Source organism: Ambystoma mexicanum, chromosome 4p (assembly GCF_040938575.1).
Source record: "Ambystoma mexicanum isolate Mex_15411 chromosome 4p, UKY_AmexF1_1, whole genome shotgun sequence".
Taxonomy (NCBI): Eukaryota; Metazoa; Chordata; class Amphibia; order Caudata; family Ambystomatidae; genus Ambystoma; species Ambystoma mexicanum.
The window spans coordinates 1,109,427,625-1,109,439,668 of record NC_090927.1 but is presented as its reverse complement, the minus strand read 5'-3'; the positions used below and the strand labels follow the sequence as shown (position 1 = coordinate 1,109,439,668).

Below are 12,044 nucleotides of genomic sequence, written 5' to 3'. Positions count from 1 at the left end.
GCTACAGCCCAACAGCCACTTGAATACCCACTTTGATGCGCATGCATCTGTTCTTAAGTAGGAAGTGATGCACGGCCAGGAGGGCGGGAGGCCAGAGGCTGGACCACAAAGGAGGATGGATTGATTGATTGATTGATTGATTGAAGGTCCAATGGGTGCCTCGTTGCGCCGACAGTGCGCTTCTCCTTAAAGAACGGCAAGCAGCGTGGCTAGAGAGAAGCAGAGTTCAGGGCAGCTTCAGCCCAACAGCCACTTGAATACCCACTTCGATGCGCCCTTTTGACAATATCCAAGTACTCCTGGCAATCTCGAATCGTGAACTGTTCTAACCTTGTGATCCTCGACAACAGGACCCCTGTTCCATTTGACACTGGTGCAGGCCTATTGACTTTTATCTACGTTTTAGAAAGTATCCTCTGATTCCATTTGCCTTGACAAAAGTATTGCCTATGATTTTTATCCCCAATTCTCTTATGTTAATTCATATGCTAAGTGTGTTTGACTTCGGTAACATTTCTTCTCGCAGATACGCTTTTCTTTCATAAGACCGAACTGTCATTACTGTCAAAAAGTGATTGTGTATTAACCCACAGTAACATCTTTGTTCCACAACACCGGTCTGTCGCATCCCAATGTACTTACCTTGAATTGATCTGCACAAGGGGAATTGGTTGTGGTAGTATATTTGGAGTGTGGTTTTAATTGAATAGAAGTGAAGTGTTTTGTGAACAGATGGTTTAAAAATAAATGTACTTATACTTTTTAACAAGAAACCTTGAGTCAGTGTTTGCTTGAGTCACAGTAATTGTAGTCCTTTGTGTAATCTCTACTACTGCTCATTTGCTCTTCAGATAAGTCTGGCTGCTCAGCCATTGCTACCACTTTTTCTGTGTAGTACAGGCTTGTACCAAAGGTGAAATTGTGCTACCACTTCTAGTCTTAATTGTGTATGGTGGTCCCTAAGGGCACTGCACAGGATTCTGCCTAACAGGGGGCGGGGGTCCAGGAGACAATGCAGATGCTCACAGACATACTGTTTGATTTGGGGTTTGCAAATGTGAAAAAGTCAGATCTCATCCCTTCCTAGTCATTCATTTTCGTGAGAATCAGATTTACATGCAATGACAGAGAATTTTTCCTGCACAGGAATGAGTCCAAGACATTCAGCTGGTGGTCAGTCGTTTGCTCAACAGACAGGTCACATCAGTATGATGGTGCCAGCAAATACTAGGGCTCCTGGCAGTATGTATACATGCAGTGCCTTGCTAGACTCCGAGTGAGGAGGTTTCAGCTGCATCTGGCAAACTCATGGCATCAGGAAAGTGGATCCCAATCAGACAGGATCTCCATACCACATGAGTTGAGCCATGATCTACTGTGGTGGAACATGAAAGTGAGCTTGATGAGCGACTCCATTAGTCCAACCCGAACCCTCCGTATTGATCACAACCGACTCATCGTTGGAGGGCGCAAGAGCCACCCTAGACAGCTTCTCCATCCACAGATTATGGTCACCCCAAGACAGAGTGCAACACATAAACGTCCTACAACTCAACACGATATGGCTCGCGCCTTCCTACCACTCAGAGGCGGGCCGGTCAGGTCATGTTCAGAACAGACAGTTCCATGTCCATGTCCTACATAAACAAGCAGGAAGGGACAAGGTCTCCTCCCCTGTGCAGACTGGCTATGCAGATTTGGGACTGTGCTCTACCCCAGGACATTCATCTGTCAGCTGTGCACCTCCCAGGCGAAAAACAACTTGGAGGCAGACAGGCTGTGCAGACTAGGTGTGAATAATTACCAATGGGAACTAAGTCCAGCAGCCCTGTTCCTGTTGTACTAATCCTGCATCACCCTGATGTCGATTTCTTTACCACAAAGGAAAACTCGAAATAATCATCTCTTTGGTTCGTGGATAGGGTATGGAAGTCAATCTCTAAGGGGACACGTTCCACATTTCATGGAACAACCTGTGGTTTTATGTGTTGCTTCCAACCCTGCTGATTCAGAAAAGTAATCTATACATTCCGGAACTCAACAAGATGCACCATGATTCTGGTTGTCCCTCAGTGACCATCCAGTGATAGTCGCATCTGAATTACCTCTCTAGTCCAGGGTCCAGTTCCGCTGTGGACAAAAGGCCCCTTACCTGCTAACGCAGCATCGAGGTGCAGTGATAGACCTAGCCCCAGGAGAACTAGCCCTAGTCGCTTGGTTCTTGAGTTATGCAAATTAACAGGGGGAGGTTCTGGGAGTCTCTCTGCCAGACAATAGTCCTGGTTGCGAGAGCCTAACCCAGATTCTTTAGCTCACTATCTTTCACAGAGGATAAATTTCCAAAACATATCAATCTTTGTCCTGCCCTGGGGCAGTCCAGCACCGAAATGCTAGTCAATTCTCCTTTGAACAAGAGGACCAACAGCAACCCCAGGCACATGTTTCGGTCTGGTTGGACCTCATCATTAGGGTGGAGCTGTGCCTCTCTAAGAATAGTGAGCAAGGGGTCCATTCTGGATTCCCCTAGTAACTTAGGGTGAAACCCAAAGCTACTTAAATTATGCAAATTTACATGTGTTAACCATGCTGCATCTGTGACTATCAGATCAGAACCTAAAATAATCCAGAAAGCAATAAAAGCTTTGTTCAGGGTCCAGTACATGATTAAATGGACACGTTTCTGCTTTTGGGTGAAAGACTACAACGTGGATCTGGTCACATGCTCCCTGGATCCGATCCTGTCTTTCTCAGCACACTCGGCACAGTCCGGTGTGCAAGTGGACTTCTGCTGCAATTATTTTGTGGCCATAGGAGCTTATAGGAATTCAGAGTCAATGTCCTTCTCAACTTCTAATCCTGTAGTCAAATCGCATTTGCAGGATTTATCAAGGTTGTACCCTCCCATCAAACTGCCTCATCCGGTATGGCTTCCTTAATGTGGTCCTAGCCGTCTTAGTTCATAAGCCCTTTGAGCCTATGGTTTCCACAGGTATATAGTGGGTGACACTAAAAACAGCATTGTTCATGGGATGCGCATCAGCACACAGGGTCAGTGAAATACATGCAGTGGTGGCCTCAGAGCCGTATACAGTGTTCCACAAAGAAAAAGTAGTTCTTCAAACTCATGCAAAATTCTTGCCAGAGATGGTTTTAGCATGTCATAAATGAAGAAATGATTCTACTGACGTTCCTACCTAACCCTCAATCGGAGGCGGATGTTTGGATTTAAGAACGCTTATGTTCTATCTCAATAGGACTAAGCCAATCCGTTCTCTTTAGTGGTTACTTTTGGGGGAACATCCCCAGGCACTCAAGCTTCCAAAGCATCTGTAGCTAGATGGATAGTGTCGGCTATTGCAGAATCTTAGAGGCTACAAAATAAGCCATGCCTGTCAAATCTTCACGCTCATGCGGTCAGAGTAAAGGTCTCTGATGTGGCTTTTCAGCAACAAGTCCCCTCGAACGTTCTAAGCAGAGTGGCTACTTAGTCTTCACCTTCAGCATTTTGCAAACATTAGTGTTTAGATGTGAGTAGCAGGTCTTGCAAGGCCTTCGACCAGGCACTTTTGAGGAATATATTTGCTCATTAAAACATGGCCATTCCTCCTCCCAAGGCTCCAAATGTATTGCAATTGCCCATACCGTATGAAGGAAAGTGGACGGGACATGTGTAAGAAAATGTTTCTCACCGTAGTGACTAATGTACTTCTAGTCCCATAGTCCCCTTTCCTCCATATGCCCCCCCCCCCAGTAGTTTAGGCTGAGGCCTCTCGCCTGATGCAAAAAAGGAGGACTGACTGAGGTGAGGCATTCGGAGGGCAGGGCTAGCTGAGCATGGGCACGCCCACATACGTACGTCTGTCCCTTTTCCTCCATACTGCATGGGAGTCTCTTGCTAGGGACGGGAGACGGAACCTTTTTCACCAGAAAAAGCCTTCTTCCCCTTTAAATTTAGATGCGCGCGGTGGCACGGTCCTTGGAGCATGCGCTCCCCTGACTCAGTCTACTGGCGCCAATCGCCAGCACTCGCCAGTCACCTTTTCTGCATCGACAGGAACGGGCCGATTTCACCAACACGCCTGGGTTTGGCTTTGGCCTTTTAATACCACGCGCTCTTCCCCAGGTATTCTGTCCTCTGGCACCACGCTACTCCCCGGCTCATGCCGACGTCCGTGGGCTTCAGCAGGTGTCCCGCCTGCAAAGAGGTCTTCCCTACGTCCGACCCCCATGCTCTTTGCCTTCGCTGCCTTGGCCCGACCACAGCTGGGAGGTTGTTCTGCGTGCGATGCGCTTACACCGCATGCTCTGAAGAATAGGTTAGCTCGGTGGAGGGAGCTCTTAGAGAAGTTGCCTCCAGAGGACTTGAAGGACTTTGTCAAACACAAGTCAAGACCCAAGGTAGGGCCGCTTTTTTCCATCGCACCCTGCAAGGGCGACTCCTTCCCAAAGAACGCCCGAGCGGGAGGAACCTTTCTGGTTCTCGCTCCAGCACAGGTACCAAAGCTACTCCAGCGACCGGCCGCCAGGCCGACAGGTCATTAGATCCTTCCGGGGACAGTGCTGAGGGACCGCAATGATCTTTTACCTGGTCTACACCCGAGGGGCTATGCCCTAGTACCGGCCAAATGTCTGAGGGGGTGCCTGTACGCAGCACTACCGGCGATGCGGCCGAGGGCAACACGCCTACCAGGCCCCGTCTGGAGGTGCAGGGTAGGTCTCCCTTTATGGCGGGCGTTCGACGGGTTCCGGGGCTTCCAAGAAGGGAGGTTGAGGCAGCCGGCCGTTCTGAGTCAGCATCTGTGCAAACAGAAGGGGGAGCAAGGGCTTTGTTCAGTCACAGGGTACAGTCTACCGATTCCTCCATTTCCTCCCTCCCCCCCCCCCGCCATTCCCACAGATTGGGACAACAACTCTGTTGGCGGATATTCGTTTGCTCTTTGAGAGCCAGGGAGTAGAAGTCCCAGCTTCCCATCGAGGCTTGGGCTTCTACTCAAGGATTTTCAACATACAAAATAAAAACCAGGCTGGCCTAAGAGTTGTGTTGGACCTCTCCACCCTCAACCTCTCCCTTCCTCTTCAAAAATTCAAGATGGTTCCGCCAGTACTCATTGCGGAGACACTGTGCAGGGGAGACTGGATGTGCTCCCTGGATCCCTGCTCCCTGGATCTGAAGGATGCAAATCTACACGTCCCGATTTGGCAGCCTCATCGCTCCTTTCTTCGGTTCAGGATCATGGGCTCCCATTTTCAGTACAAGGTTCTACCCTTCGGCCTCAACTCATGCCCCAGGGTATTTACCAGAATTATGAATTCAGTGCAGCCCTCCTCAGGGCTCAAGGCCACCATGTTTACCCGTACCTGGACTACTATCTCGCCAGGGCGAGATCTCCGGAGGCGGTTCATAACACTTCCTCCGTCCTTATGATCACACTCCATGAGCTGGGATTTTCTGTCAAACTCAAGAAGTCTCAGCTGCAGCCTGACATTTCTGGGCCTCATATGGGACACAAGCTCTGAGAGAGTTTTCCCCTCGGAGGACAAGATCATGGCCATCAAGAAGGCCGCAGGTCACTTCCTCAGCCGAGAGGTGGTCATCATTCCTCCCTTTCTCCACCCGGACCTCACCTGGTTGTCCAGGGACTGCAACCTGCGGACAGGCAAGCCCTTCCGCCAGGCAGCACCTCAAGTCACCATCACCATGGATTCCTCCCTTGAAGGCTGGGGCGCTACATTGGACAACCACAGTGTCCATGGAGTGTGGTCCCTTAAGGAGCAGGAGGCTGGCTGGAGGTGAAGGCTATTGGACTCCACCAGCATGTATTAAATCAACAAGCAGGGTGGCACCAGGTCCTCTCCGCTGTGCAGTCTAGAGGTCAGCATGTGGGAATGGGCCCTGGGAAACATCTACCTGAGTGCAATGCACTTCCCGGGGGAGTCCAACCTAGAGGTTGACAGGCTCAGCAGACTGGGAGCGGACAATTACGAATGGCAATTAAACAATCAGGTTCTGCTCGGGATCTTCAACACATGAGGGCATCCCCAGGTGGCTCTCTTTGCCACCTGGTCCAACAGGAAGTGCTTGCAGTTCGAGTGCTGGCAGGGACAGGGCCCCGGCTCTCTGGGCGACGTGTTCCAAATTCATTGGAACAGCATGACAGCATATGCATTTCCTCCTACTCCCCTTGTCCACAGGGTGATCTGCAGGATAAGAGATTTGTGTCAACTCTGCATCATTCTGATAGCTCTGTGGGGTCCGGCGAAACCCTGATTCTCCGAACTCCTCAACCTCTCGGACAAGCCGCCCAATCGCCTGCCGCTGGGCCCAGCTCACCTTTCGCAGCAGGAGGCCAGGGTCATCCACCCTGTTAGGCAGAATCCTGTGCAGTGCCCTTAGGGACCACTACACACAATTAAGACTACAAGTGGTAATACAAGTTTTACCTTTGGTACAAGCCTGTACTATGTTAAAGTGGTAGCAGTAGCGGAGCAGCCAGACTTGCCTCAAGAGTATATGAGTAGTAGCAGAGATTACACAAAGGGACCACAATTACTGTGACTCAAGCAAACGCTGCTCAAGGTTTCAGGTAAAAAAATATAAGTACATTTATTTTTTAACCGTTTCTTATAAACACAACACTTCTAGGAATTCAAAAAAACCATACGGAAAATATACAACCAACCAACCAATTCACTTTGTACAGTATTACTTCAAGGTAAGTACGCTGTGTTTTAATGGACCGGTGTTGTGAAGCAAAAGACGTTACCAGGAATACATATGCGATCACTTTTTGACAGTAATGACAGTTCGGTCTTACTAAAGAAACGCGTATCCGTGGCAAGAAATGCTACCGGGGCAAAAACACACTTAGCACTTGAGTTACCCAGAGAGAGTTGGGGGCAAAAATCATAGGCAATACTTTTTTCAAGGTAGACAGAATCAGAGAACACTCATGGACAAAAATTCAAGTGTCAATAGGCCAGAGCCAGTGTCAAGTGGAACGGGGTTCCTGTTGTTGAGGATCACACAGTCACAGTTCACGATTCAACGTAGCCAGGAGTATTTAGATATTGTCAATGTAGGAAGCAAAAGTTATAAGAAGGAGGCAAGATAAGGACAAGCCTTGTAGGAGGAGAAAAAGGGATTCACCCGGTTTCCTCAAGCAGAACACAGTACCTTATTCTATGAAGAAGCTGGTGCCACGGCAGTTGTTCCTGGTAGTTTCCTGCAGACCCACTGTTCCTGAAGCTTCGGCAAGAAGGACGACGTCTGGAGGGGTCTGCACCACCCAGGGCTGAGGCCGGCAGCAGAGAATGCGAATAAAAGGTGCGCTCCTTAAAAACAGGAGAGGCTCTTCAGGTGGCTATCCGGACCACTACAACAGTGTGCAGCGATTTCGACCACGAAGAGGATCCTCTGGCTGTAGAAGATGAGCTGGTTATTCCCACCAGGCTCAAGGGAAGAAGTCTCCGGACTGGATCTTCTCTGGTCATTCAAGGGTAGATGGCTCAGGACTGCAACAGGGCTTCACCGGGACGGGATAGTTGCAGCAGCCGACGACTTCTCCGCTTCTCTTCGGTTCCTTGTAGTTCCAGTGGTGACTCTGACTTCTAGCCCAAACGTCCTACCTTTTATGTGAAAATCCCCCATTCATTCAGCTTGGCTGTCAATCACGCAGCAGGGGGGTTGTCCAGCCCGGACAACCACCTCAGCCAATCATGGCAAAGTGCGACTTGGGTTTCCTAGGATACCCTGTGCATGGGGTGACTACACTCCTCCCTCACATTCAGCCCACCTAGACACCCAGGCGCCTAGAGGAGGGCTTCTTGGCAGAAGCCCGCCAAAAGACAGTGAACAAAGAAGGCAAACCTGGTTTCCCGTGCAAAGTAAAACACAAGAAGGACTTTAACAAAAAGAAATAGCGAATAAACCCGACCGGAGCCAAAAAAAAAGTATTTGGTCAAGCGGGTTTAAGTTCGAGGCTAATATAATAACCTACAACAATACCACGTTTATATAGTATAATTGCGGTAGAAAAGTTAGGGTAGATACCACTGCCACCAGCCAAGTCTAACTGTTAAAAGAGAGAAACAATGCTCTTGGAGGTACAGATAAAAAGGGCTAACCCCTTCAAGTACTCCATGTAAGATGGGGTGTACTGGATCTGTGGTTAAATAACTCAGTAAAGTTAATGGCAACTTTACCCTTTTCTGAGGGACAGTAGTCATCCCCAGAAATGGAGTCGGTGGGAAGTCTAAAAGACACCCCTGTGTCACTGCACTAAAGGTGCTGTGTAACACACAAAAGAAGGGGGCTACTGAAGTGGCGTACTCCAGAGCCCACAATCACAATAACAGATGAAATACACATGGCAAAACATGGGTAAGAGTGGGGGAAAAGCTCACACTCTTACCGAGCGAAAAAAATAAACTCCAGAAATCCAGCAAAGCTGCTGAGGGACTCACTAGGTAAGGGAAATTAGACATTGAATAAGAATTCTCCCTAACACGCCCCACTCCACAGAAGTTAGCCCTTGCAGCGTGGTTCCTGCGCAGGTCACGCTGAAGCATCTGAGCCTGTCGCAGGCTAACCTGGACATCATCCAGGGTGCTAGGAGCAAGGCTACTAGGAGCCAGTACAAAAGTAAATGGACTAGGTTCTGTCATTGGGCGGATTCTGAGGAGATCGACCCCCTTTCTTGCACGTTGGACGATGTGCTTTCCTTCTCGGCACACCTCGCACACTCAGGGGTGCAAATAGACACATGCTGCACCTACCTGGCAGCCATAGCTGCACGCATGAACTTGGAGGAGGAGCTCTTCTCCTCCAACCGGGTGGTTAAACGACATCTGGCGGACCCTACCAGGCTCTACCCACCCATCAAGAAACCATACCCGTTATGGGACCTCAATGTAGTGTTTGGCGCCCTGGCACACACAAAATTCGAACCAATGGCGTGCGCGGACATCAGACTGGTCACCATTAAAACAGTCCTGTTGGTGGGGCTTACGTCTGCGCGTAGGGTCAGCGAGATCCAGGTACTGGTGGTGTCAGAGCTCTACACTACTTTTCACAGAGATAAGATGGTCCTGAGAATGCACCCCGCGTTCGTACCTAAAGTAGTCAGGTCTTTCCATCTAAATTAGGAAATAGTGTTACCTTCCTTCTTTGCTGATCTGCAAAGGTTCTTGCACTGTCTGGATGTCAGGCGCGCTTTGAAATTCTATCTGGAGAAGACCAAGAGCTTCCGCAAGTCGGACGCTTTGTCACATTCGGTGGGTCAGGGCCCGGTTATCAGGCATCCAAGGCCTCTATAACAAGGTGAATGGTTGCAGTCATCAAGGAGGGCTATGAGGGGCAACGCAAACCACTTTCAACGAACATGCATGCCCATGCTGTCCGAGCCAAGGCCGCGGCGGTCACATTCCAAAGACCGGTTCTGTGACAGGTTATCAGCCGGGCGGCTACCTGGGCCACCCCCTCGACTTTTGTAAGCACTACTGTTTGGTTGCCGGCTCTAAGTCAGGTGCAGCTTTCGGACAGGTGGTTCTAAGGAACTTGTTTTCTTAGGGAGGGTCACCGCTCCACCCTAGGGCTACATTCAGTTGTAATCGGCCATGCAGTATGAAGGAAAGGGGATGGGACGTAAGAATAATTTAATACTTACTCACCGTAGTGACTAATGTACTCCTAGTCCATAGTCCCCTTTCTTCCATACGTCCAACCATCCTCCCCCACCTAATAATACCTGTGTCATTAGGAAATGTTAATATTGCCGACGTGTCAATGGGGACTGAGGAGTGGCTCCGGTGGGATTAGTCAGGGGAGCGCATGCTCCCATGGCTGCGCCCCCGCGTGCCTCTAAATTTGAAGGGCAAGAAGGTTTTTTCTGGTGAAAAAGGTTCGTCTCCCGTCCCTAGCGAGGGACGCCCATGCAATATGGAGGAAAGGGGACTATGGACTAGGAGTACGTTAGTCACTAGGGTGAGTAACTATTAATTTAGTTACTATGGTGACTAACATTTTCTTTCTGTGCTAAAAATTTGCCCAGTCAGCTTGGACCAGGTGAGGGAGGGGGACATGGTATGTTGGGCTGGGGAGTCAGTTTTCTGAGCAGGTTTCTCCTTGTTACTTGGCAGGTTCTCAACAAATTGCATAGCATCTTCAGGGTCGGTGAAGAACGTGACTTTGCCCCCTCCGCCTGCTGTTGGAGTTTGGAGGGGTATAGCACTCGATCTTCCTGTCTCTGCGCCCTTTTTGCTGTGTCAGTGTCTGCATGCTTTTTGGACACCAAGGAATCAAATCAGGGAAGAGCTTGATGATGTTCCTGTGGCATAGGATCTCGTACCGGTCCCTATAGTTAATCTGTGGCATTATGATTTGCATTGGCACCATCCCCATGATGGGGCCAGGGCCTATTGATCTCTGTGCTGTCTAAACTATGAAGCATCCCAATACCTTCAGGGATGGGAGAAGTTTGTTGACAAAGTCTTCCATGTATCTTGTCATGTTTCCTAATTTGGCTTGCTCTTTCGGGCCCACCACGAAGATGTTCTTTCTGCGAGGCCGCCACTCCACGTCTTCCACCTTCACCAACACTGCATTCTCGCCTGCAGGCTTCCACCACCAAGACAGTTGGCAGACATCCAGCCAAGTGCAGCGGCAATCCCCTCTAAGGGCGAACCCTCTGCGCCGGCTCCTCTGGCTACCGATCGCCGCTCACACGGTCTCTCTGACTCTGGTGACCCTCGTAGATCTTCTCGGGTTGATGTGCACAGTCCTAGTCTCTGGCCCGCCCCCAATTGCTGCAGGGGCGCTATGAGTTTTTTTTTTTGCCATTTGGTCTATCCAGAAAAGTAGCCGTCTCGCCTCATATCGAGTCCTGGTAATCACGGGGGACAGGCCTACTATACTCCACCTGAAGAGCCAAGCAGCAGCGTCATTTTGCTATTAGGTTTGGGTACATGGCAGGCCTTCGTTCCCCGGCACACCTTTCTGGGCAAGTATGGTATTGCTGGACACTACAGAACCAAGGAGGTATTCCATAGGTATTTCTTTGTAGTATGCAGGCAAGACGGTAGCATATCTGCCGGCTGGGAGGGAGCTCATTCCCCTGTGACTGACTCGGGCTCCGCCCGTTCTCTGCACAGTACTTAAGACTGCATTGCACTGAAAGAAAATAACGTTTGTTTTGGCAGATTACTAGTACTGTCACATTCCCTTTAAAACTTTGTTGAGTGGGGAGTACTGTGTGTTTAATTATGTCTTAGACTCTGCCATCAATGCTGGAACAACTGTTTACACTTTAGCACATAGCTGTCAGTGGTATGACCTCACAGTTCTGTACATGTCAGGATTAATACTGCTACATGTGTTAGATGACTGTCATATCGCATAATGTTATTAAATGCTTGTTATGTTATAAAGCTTTATGCTGCACCAGATCAACACATCAATGGTCTCAGAGCACCAAAGCTTGACTGGACTAACTGTCCCACCAGGACTAGACTCAACTGCAGAGGAAATTTAAATGGGAGAACGGTGTAGTGGTAAAACAGGGATTCACGCACAAAGGTTAAAGTGTGAGGGATGATATATAGAGCATGTTAATCCAACCAATCCTGGAACGGAGTGCAGAACATTTAGCAGGAAAATTCAAAGGTGTTTGTAGGGAGCAGAGAATGTGTTCAAGGCACCATTGCTTAAGCATAATCAGTAATAAAGTCTGTTAAGATCTGAATAGCAGTTGACTAGCACTCAGCTCGGGTTATTATTTCAGATGGGGTCAGATCATAATTATGAAAGCGTAGAGCAACCTTTCATATTATGAACAAGATACCTTGAGGGTCCCAGAGTATGTCTGTTTTTCATTACGGTTCATGTGTTCCTTAAACACCAATTCACTGAATCTTCATGTGTCATGGCACATTGCAGTCTCTCTCGTAGCTCAGAGTTAAGAAGAGACTGTGTTTTGATGGTGCATTTCGTTCACTTAGCAAAAGTGGTCTTAAAAGCGGGAATCAGCTAAAACGTGATAAAGGCTATA

General features: G+C 49.0%; 1 protein-coding gene across 1 annotated transcript in view; it reads left to right on the top strand.

Moving 5' to 3' along the window:
* Positions 1 to 12,044, top strand: part of SOS1 (SOS Ras/Rac guanine nucleotide exchange factor 1) — a 2,649,334-nt gene that overhangs the window by 2,609,394 nt on the left and 27,896 nt on the right. The window lies entirely within an intron of this gene.